General features: G+C 34.1%; 1 pseudogene; it reads left to right on the top strand.

Moving 5' to 3' along the window:
- Positions 1–748: 748 nt before the first annotated feature.
- LOC118829447 lies at positions 749–1,606 on the top strand (annotated as a pseudogene).
- Positions 1,607–6,652: the final 5,046 nt, after the last annotated feature.

The following is a 6,652-nucleotide window of genomic DNA, read 5'->3' as shown; positions in this document are numbered from 1 at the left end:
TATTTTATATGAGATAGAAATAATTTTTACCCATGGAAAAGCTCACTCGACCTCATTTACAATTAGGATCAAACAAGAGATTTAAAATGAAATTAAGAATGCAATATTTGTTATTTATGGTCTGTTATTGAAAGTTTATAATCTGCAAAATAATTCAATTTTCTGCTCAGCTTGTCTTCCAATCCATATAATAGGATTTTAATTTATTCTTGTTACAAAGCATTAAAATGACAGGACCAATGAAGCATTCAGTTTTCAGTTTACCTCTCTTTGAATCATTATCAAAAGCACTAGGGAAATTGGCATAATCTAATACACAATTCAAATATCAAAAATGTACTTGCTGTGATGAATGAGGAAACAAATATTTCTGACTAAATTAGCCATAGGGAAGTTAGAAGGAAAGGTTGTTTTGATCTCAGAAAAGTCTCATATCCTGAGTATAGAAATTAAGAAAAAAATGGTTTATCCAGAAAGATGTTGAAGTCAAATGTCTTCAATTTGCATATTTCCTGTCAATTTCCGCCTAAGGAAAAGTTCACTTGACTGGCTTCGAGTGATTTAGAACAGATATATTCCCCAGGTTTCACACAGCCAACTTTTTCCTGAAAAATGGCAGCCAGTTAATAGTTCATGAATCAGAGAAAATCAGAGGGAGATGAAAGAGAAAACTGGAAAAACAAACTACATGGGAAATGGCATTAAGCACCATTATCATCATTAAAAATATCTGAAATTGGAATTCGGTCTACATGTTCAACATCAAAATTGAATAATCAATTACACTTGATTTGCTCTTTCAAAAAGAGGTTTGAGACTGAAGACTGTAGATTCCTCCTTCCAGGGTGTCAAGGAGAACAGGCTAATAGATGACACCTTTACCATAGATGAAGTAACTGAAATTCTGAAGGAACTACAGACTTTGGTTCATAGAGAAGTAGCGAGCTCATCAATACTTCCTGCACCAACACGTTGCTTCTTTGGCAGTCATTTTCACAGGTAGAGAAGTGGTATCTTAAGCTAAGAGACAGGTTTCTCAGAGCTGGGAAATTGAGAATTATTAGACTGAGTTGAAGAATTTGAAAAAAAGAAGAATTTACCACTTCAAAAAAAGTCTAATTCAGAGAACACAAAGCCATCAAGACTTGTTCCACTTATTGAAGGCAGAACATCATAGCTTCCAAACATGGAAATTATAAGACTTCAGGAAAAGAATGAAGAACTGAGATCAAGGGTAAAGAATATAGAATTGCAGGCTACAAATGCATTGGACGAGAATTCAACAGTAGAACAAGTGCTGAGAGATTTATAGCTTGTCCAGGGAGATCAGAAGGCAATAATATGATCAAAGGACATTAGTGACTTGGAAAATATGGTTGCAGCACTGAAGACACTCAATGATACTACTAAAAACCTCAAGACTTTGGAAGAAAAAATAGTGTCAGTGAAGAATGATCTACTTCGGGATCAGGAACAGTTGAGTGTGGCTGAAAAGGAGCTGAAGAAGTTCCAGTAGATGGTGGTGTACCACAGCCTGCAGCAGATTCTTATGAAGAAGAACGAGTGAATTAAAGACATGAGGAAAAGGCTCACAAAATATGTCTGATCTGGGGAGCTTAAAATTTACTTAAATTTCCAGGGATTGGGCAAGACAAGCAGCTTAAAAAGGAAAATCTAAGCTATCCCTGGAGTGGAAGTGAGAAAACTCAGGCAGATGTAGGGGAGGGGCACACCAGCCCCAGGTTTATGTGAAGCCACTTGGGCTCAATCGTGATGCCACAAGGGCATTTTTGTCATCATTCAAATCTCAGTGCACATTCGCTTTGAAAAACTTCAGCCAACTGAAGCAACCAACAATGTGGAGCCAAAGAGCATCCATGGAGCATATAATTCAGAGAGAGAGAACATTAGCAATTACACATTTGAATGGATGTAGTAACAACAGCAACAAAAATAATAGCCTACATTTATATAGTGCCTACTATGTGCCAGCCACTTTGAGAAGCATTTTAGAATAATTATCTCCTTGGATTCCCCAATAATTCTGAGACTTGGTTGCTATTATCATTCCCATTAAACAGCTGAGGAAGCTGAAGCAAACAGAGGTTAAGTTATGCCCAGGGTCACACAGTGAGGAAATGTCTGAAGGTGGATTTTAACACAAGTATTCCTAATTTCAGGAGCAGTGTTCTTTCCATTGTGCCACAAAACAAAAGCCATTTCATCTTTGCTTTGTAATTCCAGAAACTTCCAAGGTCCCTGATGCATGGTAGTTATTTAATAAGTGTTTATTAAATGAATAAATTAATTAATCTAGTCTTCCCAGTTCATTTTCCAGATGAAGAAACAATGATGTGAGGAAAAGAAGGGGCTTGCTCAAGGTGACGCAGCAAGTGAAAAGCAAGGCAAGACTCAAACCTAGGTGTCATTGGTCAAAACCCCAGCACCCTGTATCCACCAAAAAGCTTTTTTTAATGATGGGACCTCTATTTTTTCTTTCTGTATGGGGATACATTCAGTCAACAATAATATGATCAGAAATATTATAGAAAACTTCACCTCAAGTAACAAATATTGCTAGGTGCTTTCTGTGGTCTCTTCCGACTCTAAAATTCTGTGATTACGCGATTTTATCTTGACTGTTCATCAATAAAGCAAGCTATCTGTGCTACATGAGACTGAATCAATCCAAATAGCTTCTTTAGATTATATCCACAGATAGGTTAAAAATATTCCTGACCAAAAAAATTGAAATAGTTTTCTAGTTGATGTTGGGTTGTGGGAATGTGAATATGAAAAGATTAATCCTGGTGGGTTATTAGGGGAAAGAATTATTATGAGAAAATATGAATGACAAAATAATTATTTTTTGAAAACAAAAAAATGGAAAGATTGTAAGCCTTTAGTCACTCTGCCATCTCTGCCCTTTTAGCTGTCATTAGGCTTGTGATTTACATTTGTTGGAATGTTAGGTCCACATGAAAACAAAAGCAATCAACAGGAATTGAGATGATTAACAGAATGTGGACCTTTTATCAGTCTAACTTGGTGACATTATAAAATTTCATGGGTAGACAATTGGAGACATAGAATAAAGATGATTATTGAGGTGAAAAATGTAAAGGAAAAAAGGAACATTTTGACCTCAGTACAGCTGAGAAAAATCAAGTCAGCACGGAATGTTCAGTTTACTATCATATGATAAATATATGAAATCAAGGAAGCCTATCTTTTTTTTTTTTTTGCTTTTTGGCAGGGCAATTACTGTTAAGTGACTTGCCCAAGGTCACACAGCTAGTACATGTGTCAGATTTGAACTCAGGTCCTCCTGACTCCAGGGCCAGTGCTCTACTCACTGCGCCACCTAGCTGCCCCGAAGCCTATCTTTTTAGGCTACAAATAATCTATTAAAGATAACTTTGGAAAGAATGAGGGATGAAAACTCAAACAACATTAGAGAGTGGAGAGAGAGGTTGGAGGGAGGGAAGGAAGGAGGGAGGGAGAAATCGAGAGAGAGAGAGAGAGAGAGAGAGAGAGAGAGAGAGAGAAATTCATGGTTGAACACTTAATGATGTACCTTGAAATATAACTAAAACGATGAAATGGGATGGTAGAATGCCAGAATGATGATCAGTTTGGCCTCTCTTGCAGGGGTTTTTAGTCTTTGTGTATGGGGCTTTTGAATGCTTGGTGAAGCCTATGAACTGATTGTTAGAATTTCCGAAATAATGTTTGATGCCTAAATTCGTAATTGAATAACATCCTAAATTTCAGTTAGAGGCTGGTTAAAAGAAAGATATTGTTTCTAATACAAATTCCAGACCCTTCTGAAATCTGTCCCAAGACACATCTTATTTTTTAAGACCACCTGCTTGGTCAAAACACCAATTTTCTGCTGTAATTAATATTTCAAGTGATATCTCACAGAATGTCAGAGCTTGAAGTTAATCTTTTAAAGATCAGCTGCTTTAATTAAATTTCAAAAATGAAGAAAATGGTGTCCATAAAACAGAAAAAGTGAACACAAGTGATACAGGTAACATTGGCAGAGCTGTCTGGTGCTCATTCCACTATAATGCAGCATGTACAAATTAAAAAACAATGTGGCTTTTAGATGGGTATAATTATGCAATTTGAATATATGGAATGAGAACATACAGAGAAGTTTAATATTTTCTCCCACACAATGAATCTGGTGTTTTTGATAGTTATCTGATATTGTTTCTGACCCTGTTGTATCATATTACTTATTCTTTCCATGAAAATTGGCATACACACATATGCACACATATATTCACACATATATACAAATATATATACATATATACAAATATATTTTTACACACACATACATAGGCGCACACACATATATACATATATGTATATATATACACACATTTATTCCAAATATAGAAAATGTCAATCTTTTGTATTGTTATGCAAAAATATTTATGATTTACACACGAATGATTAACAATAGTGATGTGTCAAATTGATGTAGCATCAATGGTTTGTTGTTTCTACAAACTGAAATTATTTTGTTTCTTGCATGTTTGGCATGTATTTGGAAGAAGAAAGCAGAAGATTTAGAGACCTCAACACCTTATTCTTATATCATTTTATTGCTTGGCTTATCCAAGGATATCTTCAGTATGTATGTACACCAATTCAGTGGAGGAGAATATACACCTATGTATATATGAATGCTTAGGGATCTGATTATCTATAATTTTATGTCTGTTCTACTTAGCAAATATCCTGTATGTGTGTAGGCAAATAGATATATCCACATATACCCATCTGTGTATATGTGTATATACATATATACATTCTGTAACGTGCATATATATATTTGTATGTACATATACACATACATATCATTCATCAGATAGAGAAGCAGAATTAAAATAGTTGGTCAGCAGCAGTTTTTACTATTTCTTATCCTCGTCTAACTCAATAGGAGCAAATCTCTTATCCCTTATTTAATCTTGCTCTCAACTCTATTTTATCATTGAAAAACAAAACAAAATTATATAAATCATTCCCATTATTTGACAATCTGAACATAGTATCTCTAGATGACCTATATGGCAGATCTGCCTCTGGCTCTTACTGGTTGAAAGACCATAGTTAAGTTAATTAATACCACGAAAGCTAATTTTCTCATCTATAAAAAATAAATATGTATAGTACATTATACAAAAGTTTATTGTGAATTTAAAGGCATATGTTGAAGTTAAAACGTTTTATGAAACTTAAAGCAATGTGTAAATGTAAGTTTTGGTACCAATATTCTTATTTTGAGAGTCTTGCTATTCATTAAAGGAATGTCCCACTTTATTATATCCATCATCCAATACTTTCCTTTACTTCAACCTTTGCATGTGTGTGCATATGTGCTCACGCACACACACACACACACACAAGATAGAATCCTCAAACTCAGGTGTACTTTTAAATTATGGATGTACCAATTACACTTCATACTTCTTTAATGACAGTGAAATACCATGAAAATATTTATTTGGCAAAATCAGGATTTCAGAATCTGTTTTCTATTTTTTGTGTGTTTGTTTATTTTCTTTTGGTTGATAGTGGTGTTGCAAACCAAGCCCATGTATAGAACTTGAAATATATTTAGTCCATATTTGATCATGGGGGATTCTCTGAAATGATTCTCTTTGGATCATACTCATGTCCTGGGTTTCCTCTTGTAATGTCAGCATACATTTTGCTTTCATTTCTTAATTTAAAGGCAAGAGTTTTATTTTTTTCAGTTCATTTGCAAACCCTGAAGTTATTCCTCTATAAAATATGGAAATGACTTTATTTAATGCACCTGCAAACACACAAAAATAGAAATAGCTATCATAGGCAAACAAATAATCAAAAAAAACTTCCCCCTTAAGAGATAATAGACAAATATAGATATATAGACTATATATGTGCCTCCTCTGTAAAATGAGCTGGAGTATGAAATGGCAAGCCACTCCAGTGTCTTTGCCAAGAAAGTTCCCAATAAGATCATGAAGAGTCATACATAATTCAAATGACTAAACAACAAAATACACACACACACACACACACACACACACACACACATATATATATATATATATATGTACAGATGATAGACATTAGATAGATGCTGATTTGTGCTTAAACAAAAGGGTAGTCGACTTAAACTTTCAAATCTGATAGATATAGATAATTGGTAGATATAAATTGATAGATACATGATAAATATTTAATCCAGAAGTTTAATTATATTGAATGACACTTTGCTGACCACTCTCTTGTCGATATAATCATAAAAAGACTGACCAAACTATCTGCATGGTAATGACTAAGTGGAAGAAAAGTCCTTTTATTGTCAATCAACCAACTGCTATGCTCTTAGTATGGGTGTTTTTCTTGACTTTGTTTTGTGATAACTTTGCTTTTCTCTCAATCACTCTTGGTGATGTCATCAAATAGCTATACGTTATAGCTCTAAAAAACACTTTTAAATCTACAAATAAGCCCTTAATTTATCTCTTAATCTGCTTTACATCATTATTTCCCTGCCTGGCAATGCCTCTCGAATATTCTATAAAAGGTATTAAAACTCTCTCTATATATAAAATAAAATTCACTATTTTCATCCTACATG

The sequence above is a fragment of the Trichosurus vulpecula genome, chromosome 8, assembly GCF_011100635.1.
Source record: "Trichosurus vulpecula isolate mTriVul1 chromosome 8, mTriVul1.pri, whole genome shotgun sequence".
Lineage (NCBI taxonomy): Eukaryota > Metazoa > Chordata > Mammalia > Diprotodontia > Phalangeridae > Trichosurus > Trichosurus vulpecula.
The sequence above is the reverse complement of the archived record's forward strand: the minus strand, read 5'-3'. Positions and strand labels throughout refer to the sequence as shown.